General features: G+C 42.7%; 1 protein-coding gene across 1 annotated transcript in view; it reads right to left on the bottom strand.

Moving 5' to 3' along the window:
- Nucleotides 1–15340, bottom strand: part of SLC25A28 (solute carrier family 25 member 28) — a 98269-nt gene that overhangs the window by 81685 nt on the left and 1244 nt on the right. The window lies entirely within an intron of this gene.

Genomic DNA, 15340 nt, shown 5'->3' with positions numbered 1-15340 from the left:
GAGCCCTCCTTCTGGAAAAGTACCGCCATTATGGAGTTGCATTGTTACTAAATACTGGGCGAAATGCTTGTCTGTCTTCGGTTTCTAAGGTCTCACGCTAAAATACACGGTTCTATATTTATTATAAAACGCTTCTCTGAAAAGCATAGTAAAATCTAAATTGAAGAGATGCAAGATAGCCCAGACAACTGAAATTGAAGCTATGTGCCTATCTATACAGTTCACCTTGTTGCTCAAGACAGAACAGGGGAGGTTGACCCACCTAGAATCTCATATTTCTATTTTAATTAACCAATGATGTAAATAAAATAGCACTTTCCTTCCTTATTAAAATGTCCAAATTCTTACACTAATGGTTTTTAATGCATGGGCGAAAAATATGGCTGTGTGAATACCAAGACATGAAATCATAGACTGCCATGCCACCTTTGATGTTTTGCAATACAAATCCTTTTTTGTGCATCTTGGCGACTGATATTTAACAAACCGAGATCTTGAAAATTGTGCACCACCACAGTCCAGATTCTCTACCGCTTGCTTTGCCGTTGTTGCCTTCCCATGAGCACCACACCTTCTCTTACACTCTATCCTCAGAGAGGACTCGTTTGTTTTCCCTCTTCTAAACTGTGATTTCCTCGTCCTGTCATATTTGCAGGGTCATTTGAACACTGAACGTGGTATGGTAAGATCTCCTCTATGTGCCCTTCATACTCTGGCTAATCAGTTCAGTAGGACAGGTGCTTGTTTGTCTGTAGTCTGTTTCTGAACCCACTTCGGCTAACCTGATCAGCACAGATGCGATATTGTAAACACACGCTTCAGTTTGTCAAAACTAAAGGATGGCCATTGCGCTGATGTTTTACTGAATACTTTTACAATTGTTTTTAACTTAATATATACATACTAAAATGTATCACACAGAAAGGATGTGGTGTTCCGGCTAGAGATTCCAACATTGGAGCTGGAGAACCAGTTTTGAGCCTCACCACCGGCTAAACGTCCTGCGATTCTCACCAAATCACATCATCTCTCCTCTATTGAAACATAAAACGAACATGTACTTGTGCAATGTCAATTGTTGCTCATTAAAAGAGCTATAATAGCTTCAGGTCGAGTTCGCACTATAAAAAACAACACTCAAATACAAAACTTAACATCTAAAACAAGCATTAGCAAAGCGAATGGGTGTCGCCTATGCGGGACCAATTATTGTCATTTATTTATTGAATTAAAGGTGTTGCACAGCAGAGGTGGATGCAGTGAAACATGGCTTAAGAAACAAAAGGACTAATTTCTGTTACAGGGCCACACAGTAAATGTCACATTAGGTCTCCAATCTCAACAATGTAATCTCAATGACAAGGCAGTTAGGGATGCCAGGGCAAAGTCACGCAGATTATGGTCCATTCTCCTAGGCTGTATCGCAGCGTCATAGTTTATCATTACGCGCATTATACGAGATACTGAATTTCGACCAACACAGCGTTAAGTGGATATCCTCTGCCCTATGATATTCGGTCAACCTGCTTACACGGCATCAAGACAGAAAAGTGACTGTGGTTGAGGTTAGATTCAGTTAGACGATATTCATTGGTTAAACTGATGGGAATGCAGTGATAAACTAGGACACGGACACAGCCAAGGAGAATATACCATAATCTGCATGGTTTTGCCATGAGGAAGCCTATATTAAGGCAAAACGAGTTGACTGCGCTTGCTGAAAAGGGAATGGAATAAAAAATAACATCACAAGCAGTGACTGACTTGCCTCCTTCTGCATTGTGCTTAGGTTATTGCTGGTTACACTTTGGACAGTTGTTGCCTCATTGTTTGTTCAAAAATATTTTGTATATGGCCAATTGATAGTTGGTCATTTTGGAGGTAGGCAACTTGGTTTGAAAAATTGATGATTACTTCAGGTGTTGCAGTGATAGATTCCCTGGCTGCTGCCAATATTTGTCTCAATACCACTTCCACACCAGGCATATTGGTCCTGAAGGTGAAATGTGGATGTACACTTTCTATTGATTGATGCACAGAGATTGTGATGTCTTGTTAAAACAATATCCCACAATTCAAGATCATGAATAGGGTATACATCACTACACTTAACACTATGTAAATTCATTGCCACACTTCTGAATGATTACCATAGATTTTCAAAACTTAAAGAATACTCAGTTCACGAACTGCAGACCTGCCCAACAGCAGCGGAATATTGGGATGGACTGGGTTATGTTGTTGGGTGACAGCCAGTTAATACATTTTGATAAATAGCCGAAGGTTATTTTTCCTAGGGAAGACTCTGGGATGTAGGACTCTTTATACTTTTAGTAATTATGTAGAATATACTTAAGTGGTAAAATAAAATATCCGTCAAAGGCAGTATTTCAGCCTGAAAGTAAACTAGATAAGAACATACATAAACTGGTGGAGAGAATGTCAGTTAATATTAGCGTTAGAGTAAAGAGACTGAAAGCTTGTAGACATTCAGGGTTAGGGAAGGAGGGAACCTACTCCAGGAGGAAAGACTGTGCTCGCCAGGTGTGGAACGGCTGATTAAAGAAAGAAGAAAGGGACGCAAGGCCTATGCCTATGCTGGGGCATGAATTAAACGAACAACTGTATTACACAATTTTCATTTTTTTCCTACTGAGACATCAGCGACGTACTTTTCGTAGACGTTATGTACTGCCTCTCTGAATACAAAAATAAAAAATATATCATAAAAAAGTGGACAAGAGGTGACTAGAAAAGAAAACACATGGCAGACGGATAAAAAAACATACGTTTTTAGACCTTCCCCACCAAGCAGCTTTCAGCTGTCTGGGACACAATAACATACTGTGGCCAAAGCAAAAGAACTGCAGCAGGCACACTGGTTACCATAGGTTGGATTGATTGTCATGCATTTTCTTGCTATTTGTTCCATGAACAGCCTTCCTCTTCTTGTGTTTGTCCCACTCCCAGAACATAGACTCTTTGCCATCCTTTTGACTGATTAACTTGCATACTGTTCCCTTGCTCACATTCAGGAACTTTATTTTAATGTAAGCACTCCATTAGAGTGCATTTGTTTATAGGCTCTCCCACTTATATGCTGTTTCCTACCCAACTTATATTAACCAGTTGCATGCTGGCGTCAGCCAACGGCCGTCGCGAGCACTACCTTCGGAGTGCTGCGCATGTCCGTTGGCCGACGCGACCCCGCCCGTGCATGGAAACCTCCGTATTAACAGGGGTTAATACTTTTCTGTTATGTTGATGTAATTTTTAGCTGGGGCTACTCATCCTCCGAAGGATACCCTGGCACAGCCAGTCAGAGTCGGAGAGCATTTACATTAAAGGGGGCCCTAGCAGACTGCAGGAAGGACATACACCATGGGTGCATTTTTGTGACCTTCTTTAAGAATTGGGTCACTAATTAGGTCTGGTGTTAAAGATCTTTTCATTTTATTAGATATCTATCTAGCTGCTGACACCACTTTCACAATGAGCATAGTGGCATACAACACCTTTTTCAGTGCCAAGGACAACTGGAGCAATGTGCTCTTTGAGACCAAAACCTAATTCTTGCTTTTAGTCAATGTTTTTGTTAGAATGGTGAGTGACCAGCAGCTCCTACAACAGTAAAGTTATTCAAAACTGATGGCATAACAAAACACGCATTGATAAAACCAAGAGACTGACCACCAACACCAGACCTATTGGCTTTGCCAATGTTTGCTTATTTTCAGGTTTACCATAATAGTCAAAACTGGCTTTACACTGATTTTCCATTATGAATATTTTTGGGAAATAAAAATAACTATCAACCACATTTTACTAAATGCTTCAAAGATTTGATACCAAAAATGTCAGTAGTTTAGCAGTTATTTTTTCTAGTTGAATATTTTTGTGAACATTTAATTTTGAAATCAAAGAATCACTAATCTTTATTTCAAGCTTCTGCAGGTATTCGCATCTAATCAGAGAATAACTTACGAGCATTAGGTTTACAAACATCTGTGCACATTTTTATACTGTAAGCACTTAGTAGTGAAATCCGGCACTTCCTTAGAGTGTTCACCCTAAAAATAAAGTCTGTGCATTAATGAACCATAAATACTAGTTCAAACAGCACGAACATATGAATTCAAATCTTACCTTTACTACAGAAATGCCTCTGTCGCAGATCTATAATGTGGTGTAAATAGGCAGCCAGAAGAGTGTTTGTACTGCAGAGGTATGGGCTTACTTTTCCCATGGATAATAAGCACGACAATCTTTTGTCCTAGACTCTAAACAAAATATCCCGGGTGTCGGGCTATAGGAATAAAACACCCCTGAAGTAATAAGGCCCTTTTGCATAGATGCTCTGTGGACATGACAAAGCAGTTTAAAGATGGCATGTATCCATACTGGCAGCCCAGGGCAGGGACTGAACTTAGAGTGGGTGAAAAAGGTGATCTGCCCTGCAGATTACAGACCAAATTGGTAGCCATGTTCTTGAAGGTTTGGAAGCATGAGAAAAGATAGTAAGCAATGCCAACATGCATGGCAGTCCCATAATCTAGTTGGGTAGAGCCAATATCCTGAAAGATGATTTATCAGCACAGTATCGGTAAATAGCTGAACATGCTGCAAAGTAGATGCAGGATTCCATAACGAATCCCACAAACAGCGGTGACCTGATCTTTTCATGGAAAGCATATTGTCAACTATATTGCCAATTTCTTCGGAATGTGGGCTGGGTTGAGTGCACTGGACCACCAACTGACCTAGATAATGTCAGCTTTCCCAAATAAAAATCACCTCAAAGTCGCCAAAAAACTGACAGTTTAATATGTGCTTCATTTCCCATCCCGAATCTCGACCACATCCTTTTATTTCTATGACTCATTAACTGTCTCTGTGCGATAACATCGTTTACCTTAACTGTTTTTAGGATCCTTTTTTTCTTACGCCGTCAATGATTCCCAGCTACAAAGTCGGCAGCGCTGTCCGTTACGCCACATCCCCTCCCTCTTGGGCAAATCACTGACAAAGATAATCAGTTCCATAGAATGCATCCATAGGATTGTTACTAGCAGGAAAATATACTACTTAAAAATGATACGTACATTACCTACTGCAACAAAAAGGAGAACTGATTTTATCTTTGCAAGGAATAAATGTTACAAACTATACAACTCCCAAAGAGCTGTTCAGAGGTATTTTTTTGCCGAACAGCGTTAACCAAATCAGTCCACACATTCGTTCTTTCCTTAGTGGTCACAATGCTATACGTAGGAAATTCACCTTTTCTGCGTGATCACCCAGATTTTTCACCTTTTGCTGGACCCTAAATTTTACTTTACCCTTGCCAACCAGGAATAGAATGTCTGTGCCCCCCGCCCCCAAACATGGCTTGGTTGACTTACTTCCAATCTCCAAACATACATGGCTTGATTGACTTACTCCCACTCGGCATATTTCTTTTCATACAACTCTTTAGCATATGGTGTAGAAAGTGCTTGAAGAGTGTGGAAGTTAAATGACACTAGTGGACTGCAGCACCAATTAATTCATTTCTTAAAGTGGCAGTACAAACATGGATTTGGGATTTCCCTGTGTCACCCGATTGCTGCACTGTAAACTCTGCAGTATTACCCTTCAAAATTATGCTTTTCAACAGAAGAAAACCCCTCTTTAAAATATTATTAAGTCACGACTATGTAGGCGTTGTCACCGACAATGTAGGGTGCATGGTATTTAAAAGTGGGACATGCAGTAAATTAATATTACTATGCCACTACAGTAATAAGGCCCAAAAAGATATTTTTACTGTAGCCGGTCTAGCAGTCCTATGCAGAAAACCAAAGCCGGTCTCAAACTGGATTTTAGGATGTAGATGTGGGAGGACACCAGTGATTTTCCAATGACAATCCAACACATCCCAAATTTAGAATGGCTGAAGACTAGCCATCTTGAAAATGCCCCGACATGGCATTTTGAGCATGTTTGATGTAACGTAAACAAGACCAAAGAGACTATGCAGGGTTGTCCTCGCAAACTTTTAGCCAGTTGGTCAGGCGTGCTCAGGAATCATCCCACCCATTAGATGGTGCCAGACATAAATGTGGCATCTCCAGGCACCCACTTCAAAACACTTTCTAGGCACCTGCTGGAGGTCAGAAGAGGATGGACTTACTGTCTGAACTGAGGAGCCCTGAAGGGCTTGAATTGCTTCCTCTTGTACCCAGGACAAATAAGTGGACTCCAAGGGTCAGTTGGGAGACTTCCTTTGTGGCTACAGGGAGACAAGCTGCAAGAGGCCTTTCTCTGGAAGTATCCTGCTGATCAGTAGCAACTCGACCTGGACCCTGCTGTCGGCCACTGCCTCACACCCTGTGTGTATGTAAGTTATGGTATGCTGATTTGTATAGTGCACAAATCACCGACAGGGTATCCTGGTCCTTGGGCAAGGTGTGTGATCCCAAAATGCTTATATAACGAGCCAGCGGTACAAAAGGGGGTGGTGATGGACGGAGCATCTGAACCAATCAAACACTCACACCCAGTCAAACGATCTGGGTTTGATACATCACCTTCTTTAGCCCACTCTGCCACCCCAGTTCAGACATGGCTATATGCAAATCAGTCTGACCCTGTGCCTTGGTTCTGATGCTCCGTCCATCACCACCCCCTTTTGTACCGCTTTTGGCCGCCATAAGTGTGGCAGGGTATGCTCAGACATGAGTCCCTTGCTCACTTTGCCACTGGATTCAAGCAAGCCGGGCTGAAGACGGCTGCAATGCCAGAAACCGGTCCTCGGGAGCTTGTTTCTGGTCCAGAGAAGACATGGCTTGGCAGTTCGGGCTGGACTGTTCCCATGAGGCACAGGGTCAGACTGATTTGCATATAGCCATGTCTGAACTGGGGTGGCAGAGTGGGCTAAAGAACGGTGATGGATTAAACCCAGATCTTTTGACTGGGTGTGAGTGTTTGATTGATTCAGATGCTCCGTCCACCACCACCCCCTTTTGTACCACCGTATATAAAGAGCCAGGTCTTCGGCTTGTTGCGGAACTCAATCAGGTGAGGAGGCGGCTCCAATGTGATGAGGGAGGTGGTTCCAGGTCTTGGGTGCAATGTAGAATGAGCAACCTCCAGTTTTGCTTTGGCGGATGCGGTGCATGAGAGTGAGGCAGAGCCTATGTGTCTGATGGTTTGGTGAAAGTATATACAGATGTTAAATTATTCTGCTCCTGTGTTGTCTAGGTCTTTGTATGTGTGCATGTAAAGTATGAATTGGCTACACTTGTGAATGAGAAGTCAGTGAAGTTTCCTGAGGTACGGTATGATGTGGGTGCAGAGTGGGAGGTAAAGTACGAGTCTTGATGCTGCGATCTGGGTAGTTTGGAGTCTGTGTAGAAGTTGTTTGCAGAGTGTTGTCGTAGTCCAGCCTGCTGTTGAGTGCTTGTGTGACAAGCCATCTGGTCTTCTGAGGAAACTATTTGAAGATCTTTGGCAGCATGTGTAAGATGAAGCAGGAGGTGCAGTGTTGACTTGAGCTCTCATGCTGAGCTGGTCTTCTAGGATGATCCCTAGATTTCTTGAGTGGTCCATGGGTGTTGGCCCCAGTACTAGCAACTTGTCAGAGTTGAGCTTCAGGTAGTTGGTTCGCATCCAGTTTGCTACGATGGGCACGAAGTCGGTGAAGTCCGTTCTGGTGGTGTTGCCTTGTCAGTCAGGGAGGATGAGTTGGGCGTCATAGGCGTAGCAAAATGCAGTGATGTCTTGCGATCTGATATTGGCGAGCAGTGTCATGTATATGTTGAAAAGAGCGAAAAGAGTGGGGCTGAGGAACGATCCTTCTGGGACACAGCATATCAATTTCTTTGCCTTTGATGTGAAGGGTGGCAGCCTAACTCTTTAGGTTCTTTCCACGAGGAAGGAACAGGTCCATCTAAGAGCACATCCTTGAATGCCAATCTCGTGGAGTCTTCTAATGTGGATGTTGTGAGAGACTGTGTTCAGTGTGAGCAGGAGAAGGGCCGCTGTTTCCCCCCCGGGCCAGGATATTTCAACTGTAGTCAGTGGCCTTGATGAGTGCTGTGGTTCTTCCTGAATCCCGATTGTGTGTTGTCTAGAAGATGGTGAAGTTCGAGGTGGGTTGTGAGTTGCTTGTTAATGGCCTTTTCAATCACTTTTGCTGGATGGGGGGGGGGGGGGGTTCCATTTATCTGGGAAAGCGGCAGACGGATGGAGGTGTTGGTGATGTCGGCCAGAGTGGTGCTGATTGGTGAAGTTCCTAAGTTGTAGATGGGGTGGGGGAATGGGTCCGTTGGGGCACCTGAGGGGATGGTCCGCATAATTGCCACAGTGTCGTTTACGGTGAGGGTTGTCCATTCAGTCAGGTGGCCTTCTTGGTTGGTGGTGGGTAGGTTAGCGATATGTTTGCTGGGGTTGGGTTGGTGTGAGAAGTTGCTGTATATGTTTGCGATGTTGCTGTGAAAGAAGCTGGATAAATAGTTGCAGAGTTGTTGGGAGGCAGCAATGTTGTTGAAAGGGGGTGAGGGGAAATCCATGACGATCAAGAAAATCCATCTCCTTGCAGCTGTTGGGGCTTCTTTCAATGCGGTCCACTAGGGCTTTTTTCTTGGTGTCTCTAATTTGCTGGTTATAGTGTCTGGGTATCTTCCCTGGTGTCCTAGGGGGTTATGAAGTGTACTCCAATGGTTGACTAGAACTTGAAAGACTAATTCAGGAGATAAAATCTTTGACAGGGACCAACCTTGTTTGACTATCTGACCGGCGCTTCATCGCACCTAGGTTGCTGTCTCCTGCAACCATAGACGGCCATTGGCACTATTCATACCTAAACCTTTAAAAATTCAAACTTCCTGTTCCCGTTATTGGATTTTTTACATTTTGGTTAATAAATGGTACTCTATTTTTCTAATTCCGTTTAGGATTTTTATTATTCTGTATTTTGACTATTTTACAGTTTTGTTGCTGCATAAATATTTTACATATTGCCTTAAATTAGGCCGGTCTCCTTTGTGCCATAGCTACCAGGAGTTTCATCTCAGGTTAATTTTGCGATTTTGAGGGTTCACCTGACAAGAGTAATGATTATTCCTTTAAGTAGGAAAGTCATCCTCCCCAAATAATAATACAAATTCTTGCACTGTGCATTATAAAATTAGAGAAAGAAGCAAAATTATGCTACTACGAGTTTTTGAAGGGAAATAAAGCAGTGACAACAAGGGCTCTGTAATAACTAAATGCTGTATTATCATACAATTAAAGGTTTTCCCACTCAAAGAGAAGAACCACAATCACTAGTGTTTGCTTAGCAAGTGCCACCAATTTTCCTCGCTACTACGGGGGCATTCCCACAGATAAATCCCACCTACTTTTACCAAGCGAAATGTGCCGGGGGGGAAAACCCCACACGGGAAGTATTTCCTCACAGCTATGTATCCAAATTCGGCCAGAAACTAATGTGTGTCTGATTTGAAATGTATTTAGAAGACTTGTACTGACAGCCTTAGTCCATTCATTCCCACACTTTTCTATTTGTAAGAATGAGCATTTTCCAATCTTTAGTACAAACCTACCTATGCTTACTTATCTAAAATTCCAAAACAAAAGAAATTGACATAAACAAAAGTATTGATAAAACAAAGTTTCTCTTCAATTGTTTCAAGAGTTCTATAGACTCATGGAAATAAAGAGAACTGGCATTTCTTGTCGTTTATTGTGGATGCATGCTTTCTTCTACACCATCAAAAGGTATTTAATATAGGTACCACGGTCAATCAACTTAAGAACATAATGCAAGATGGCAGAACACTGCCCTAAACCACATGCGCACAAATAGAAGACGTAACCGGGTAACCATGTTTTGCGAAAAAAAGAGCTCACAAAGCCTTCCTGCATCTGAACTGGCAACCAACCTAACTTCAGGCAACATGCATAAATTACATGCAGAATGTAATGGGCAGCAACCCTTCTAAAATGTCCAAAGAGGTCTTTTTCTTTTTTCTCCTAAAAATCTCTCCATGCATATTGTATGTGATGGACGTCATGCCAATTAACAGCTGGACTGTTATGGACTCCACCGAGAGAACAGTTATTCGGAGATTGAACACCTTAGCTTCCCTTGCTGCTATCCATTTAGAACAAGGTCTCTTAAGTAGTTTGAGGGGGTTACTTTGGAGGAATGTTTTTATTGAGCAAAGATAAAACCGTATTTTATGAGGAATTTTATGCTGCCCTAGATCATTTTAAATCAAAACAAGGAGGTACTGGAATCTATGTCCATGTTGGAGCTTAAAAATCGAAAAACAATGTGGGTTGGGAACGCCCTTCCCTTAGGTGTGTGCACTATGATCTGCCAGCAAGAGCACCTCATAAGAATAATAAAGCAGTATTGATGAAAAAATTCAGAGACACTGATGAATTATTTTGGACATTGAAGCATTTCGTTATTTTGGACAAAAAGAAGAATAGAAACTCCCCAGTTTCAAGATAACAGTGCACACACCTAAGGGAAGGGCGTTCCCAACCCACATTGTTTTTCGACTTTACTTTTGGCACTGCCAGACACAGTGCAGCAGGTGGAGTAGCACAGTCATTCAAAAACTACGATTCAATAGTTAAAAAGAGTGCACTGAGAAAACGTTGTTTGACATGTTGGAGCTTAAGCCATTTCTTAAAACGTGAAGCTCGGCACTCAGGATGGAATTGAATGTGGCTTATTGACTCTCAAACGGTAGATAGGACGTAGTTTGCACGGTGAGTTAGCATATAGAGAATAGAACCATACCTGAAATGTAGCATAGAACAGAAAATCAGACAACTGATATTTCTAGTTAGATTACAAATGCTACCACTAGGAGTATTATAGAAGACTGGGAAAGAATTTAGTAGAAATGAGCAAATATGTAACTTACGTACTTGGGGAATCAGAGATTTTTATCATGTGGTCTTAAGTTACTCCCCCCCCCCCCCCGACTGCACAAGCCTTACATTAAGTTGATGTTCATACACAATAGCATCCGTACTGCAATTAAGGCACGTGCACTTGTATATAATCTAAAATATTAAATGATGTTTTAAAAATGATTAATTTTTGTAATACTTTTTTTTACATTTATACTGATGTTGGATTGGATTTTAATCTTATGATCTTTTACACTATTGCCAATACAAACTGCTTGATATTTTGGATGTAATTTAATATAGGATAGAACTCAGAATTTGTGATCCCTTATACTTTTTAGGTCTCGCCCTTGCGAAAGCGCATTCTCGCTGCAAGAACTATAGCTGTCGGCTCAGCCGACAACGAGTGGAGACAAGAGCTAGCCACGTGCAGAATGAGAAGCATGGCAGAGTCGGATTCTGACGCGCGCCTTGGGATTGGGTCGACGCGCGCCTTGGGATTTGGTCGCACGCATGTGCTTCTACCGTACACAGCTCACGTCGCGCGGCTTGTATGTTTCAGTTTCGTTTTGCTGCTCGCATTCTCAGAGGCAGATTGTGCACTGCTGCCGCTGGCACATCTGCCAGCTTCCTGCCTTCACCCGACGCCTTGCACCACCACTCTCTACCCGGGTCCGACGCTTCCGCGCTACTCAGGGACAGCCGGCACTGCCTCATAGGCTCACCAGCGTTGCAGCTGCTGGCCATGGCGTGCTGTTTTAACTTGACCCGTCATACTCTCAGCGCCGGCTCCGGCATCCTGGGTGTCACTACCCGTCCTACTAATACTCAGAGCTCTTGCACAAGCTGCATGCTTACTGAAGCACCAACATCGGCACCGAACTTCAGTCAAGAAGCATACATGCCCTGCGAACCAGAGGCTGAGTGCTAGCACAGTAATACAGCGAACACCTGGGCGAGCAGTAGCTGCGGCTGCCTGCAGCCCATGCATGGCGTGCTCAGCTATGGTGACCGCAGTTCTGGTCTTCTGTGGCGTAATGGATAGGGCGGCTAACTTTCACGCTAAGAAACGGGGTTAGAGTCTGGTGGGAGGCTCAAACATGCTGTCATTCTGTGTCCGTTGGGAATGCAACTGGTGCTCATTTAAATCACTGCTACCTTCAAGTGGACTTCGCGCTATATAAAACCACCCCGAAAATAAATCGTGCAAGACTGTTTTGGGGGGAGGGGACTGCAAATTCAATTTATTAATGTGCTTGTTAAAATCTGTTCACTCTCCTCTGGATGCAGTAGCAGAAAACTCAAAGAAGCACCCAAATACTGGTCACGTGACATGCTGTGCCAAGCACAGTATTTTAGGGCACAGTTTAAGGTACGCACTTCATTACAAAGGTTACCTCTTGCAAAGGCATCCTAACTACGCTTTTCAGACGACGGCCCTTTCAGAGCCCCCTCCCTTTTAATACCACTGAAAGCACCGATTAAAAACTATCCCTGCCCGTACCCTAACAAATTATTTTTTAACGCATTTAGTACAAGGACTGTGCTGTCGTTGCACATCCTCGTCACGATGTTACCTCTTGTGCACAAATACAGACAGGATAAAAGTACCAGTCCTGTCAAGTAGCTGGACCGATAGCGCTGACTCAGACTTCCACAACATGACATTAAACAGGGCCACAGACAGAGCCCTAAATGACGCCACTAACTCGTCCTCCCCCTCGTCCCCGAGAAACCTGACACATCCAGACGTCCAAAGTACTTTCTCTTGTATAGTAGCAGACACAGAAGAAGAACACAAACGCGCGCAGGCACACGCACAGCATCACGGTTTGTTTTTCTGAAAACACGCTTATGTTTTCACAGGTCGGTAAGTGTAAATTAATCAGCTAACAAGCGCGTGGCTGAATTTTACAGCGCAGCTTCCCTCATCCTCGAAATACCGAGCGTTGGTTCGAGCTAGCAGCAAGGTGTGCGCCTCAGCTCTCGCTCTGTTTACTCACCTACCGAGAGAAATGCTAGTCCCGGCACGCAACCGAACACACAGAGGGCTTGTGATGTAAGACATTTACTTAAAGAGAGCACTCTGGTGCCCGCGGTTTACGTAGACGAGCATTACTAGGTTATTTCATCGGTTTGCGTTAACAAGCGCCATGATGTCGTCAAGAGGCGTGGTAGAAGTCAGAGCTGTACCAATAGCTTATCACTCTAGTGTTTTAAGTTTTTGTTCAGACGTGCATTATTTATTACCCGTAAGAAAAGTAAACATTTGAGAAAAAAGTGATCTTGCATGTAATCGTCTAAAAATAACTGTTATTGGTTTACAATCGAGTAAGACTAAACATTCAAATCGACCATTCCAAGAATATCTACACACCACAGCCCTCTATCTATCTGTCTATCGCCCTCCCTCTATCCCTCTATCTCTCGCCCTCCCTCCATCTCTCGCCCTCCCTCTATCTCTCGCCCTCACCACAGAATCACTCAGGGGCAACACAACATCACTATGCGCTACCACAGCATTACTTAACGCCACAGCATCACTCGTCGCCACCACAGCATCACTCGTCGCCACCACAACATCAATCTGTGCAACCATTCAACATCAACTGGATCAAATAAGTTCTCTCAATGTTTCAAGCTTTATTACAAATGTCACAAAAAGATGTTAATATTTCACTTCTGTTCTTGGATTTTCGTCACAATAAAATACACTGAACATAATCTTCACAAAAGTTAAAGCTATTACTATTATAAATTACAATAACTTTTATTTAAGTATTAATTATTTTAAAAAAGTTAAAAGCCATTGTTATTTGTAATATCAATACATCTAAGTCACGTAAATACAACACATATTGCATTACAAATGCTATAGGTGTCACATTTGCGAAAGTAAAAACTATTGGCATTGTAAACGACAAAGCTATTAATTTCGCTATTTTCAAAACCAACACATAAATAAAAAATGTGTCATTTACAATACCAATAGCTCAAACTTTCCTAATGCGAGACCTATTGTATTGCAAATGCTTGTTGTAAATGTTTAGGTAGCAAGCTGATATTTTGTAATGCACACCGCTCTTTCCCAACGGACAGGGGAGCGATGTATGCATATGTAAAAACAAATTTGGTCTGTCTGTAAATATCTGTGACCAAAGGAAGCAACTAGGTTACATACAACTCATTGCTGGAATAATGCAATGACTTAAATTTAGGCACTGCAAAATAAAGCAAAAAGTGCTCTTTTCTCTCTAAAACACCTCAATAAATTGAAACCTTTTCTTCCCCATGATGACCTCAAGACAGTAGTTCAATCCCTAGTTCTCTCTAAAATCGACTATGGGAACGCTATCATAACAGGGACTCCAAAAACTCACCAAGCCCCACTAAGGACAGTGCTGAACATGGCTGCTCGACTCATATCTGGAGTAAAAAGATTTGAACACATCACTCCAGCTCTCAACTCCCTCAACTGGCTTCCCATGAAATGGAGGTGTATTTACAAGCTGGCCTGCATCACACACAAAACCCTTCACGCTCCGGCCCTCAACTAACTGAACAACAAACTGGTTAGAGCAGGTCAATCCAGAACGCTGAGAAGCTCCAACTCACTCCACCTTATCCCTCCGAAACTGAAAAAGAAAACCACCCAATACCGATCGTTTTCTGGCACCGCTCCCATGATGTGGAACGCTCTCCCTAGAGTCCTCAGATGCAACCCCTCCTTCTCCTGTTTCAAAAGGGACGTGAAACTCCATCTCATTAACAAATACTACTTCCTGACCAACGTCAAGTAACCTAGATTTCAATACCCGAATTGACTCCTCTCTCTCTTGACATTCAAGGATAGTTGGTGACTGGACTGTGTTAACCACCTTTGTTTGTTTCTCTCCCTCTGCTGCACTGTTTACTTATTTTTCATGCTGGATTTTTATTTATCTCTGTTTTGCTTCCTTACTACCTTCCTGCTATGTAATGCAATTTCCTTCTGTTTTTTACAGTATGTATGCAAGCGCTCTGATACCTACGGGTCAAGCTAGCGCTATATAAAACAAAATAAATAAAGCTAGCTTCAGCTTAGAGGGCGCAGAATGGTGGGTCCCGACTGGAGGTAGTGCTAAAAAAAACACCTTAACTCTGTGACTAAATTTTACTGGCATGTTATCAGTGAAGTCTATAATTTAGTTTGAAACTTGTGTATCATTCGTAAATTTCTCCACTGGACCGTACGAAATAAAGTACCTCCAAAACAAGGGCTCCCTATAGGAAGTCCCTGGGAGGAGCCTTGGTTTCCTACTTTATTTTGACCACCAGGGACACTGACGCTTAGCCTAGGAACGTAGGGACGTTTAGACCGATACCTAACAGACATAAGAAATATTCCTCCTTCCGCCACCCTGCACTCCCTTTCATTGCAGGCCAA

Source organism: Lissotriton helveticus, chromosome 5_1 (genome assembly GCF_964261635.1).
Source record: "Lissotriton helveticus chromosome 5_1, aLisHel1.1, whole genome shotgun sequence".
NCBI classification, from domain to species: Eukaryota; Metazoa; Chordata; class Amphibia; order Caudata; family Salamandridae; genus Lissotriton; species Lissotriton helveticus.
Note: the sequence above shows the minus strand (reverse complement) of the source record. Positions and strands in the feature narration are given on the sequence as shown.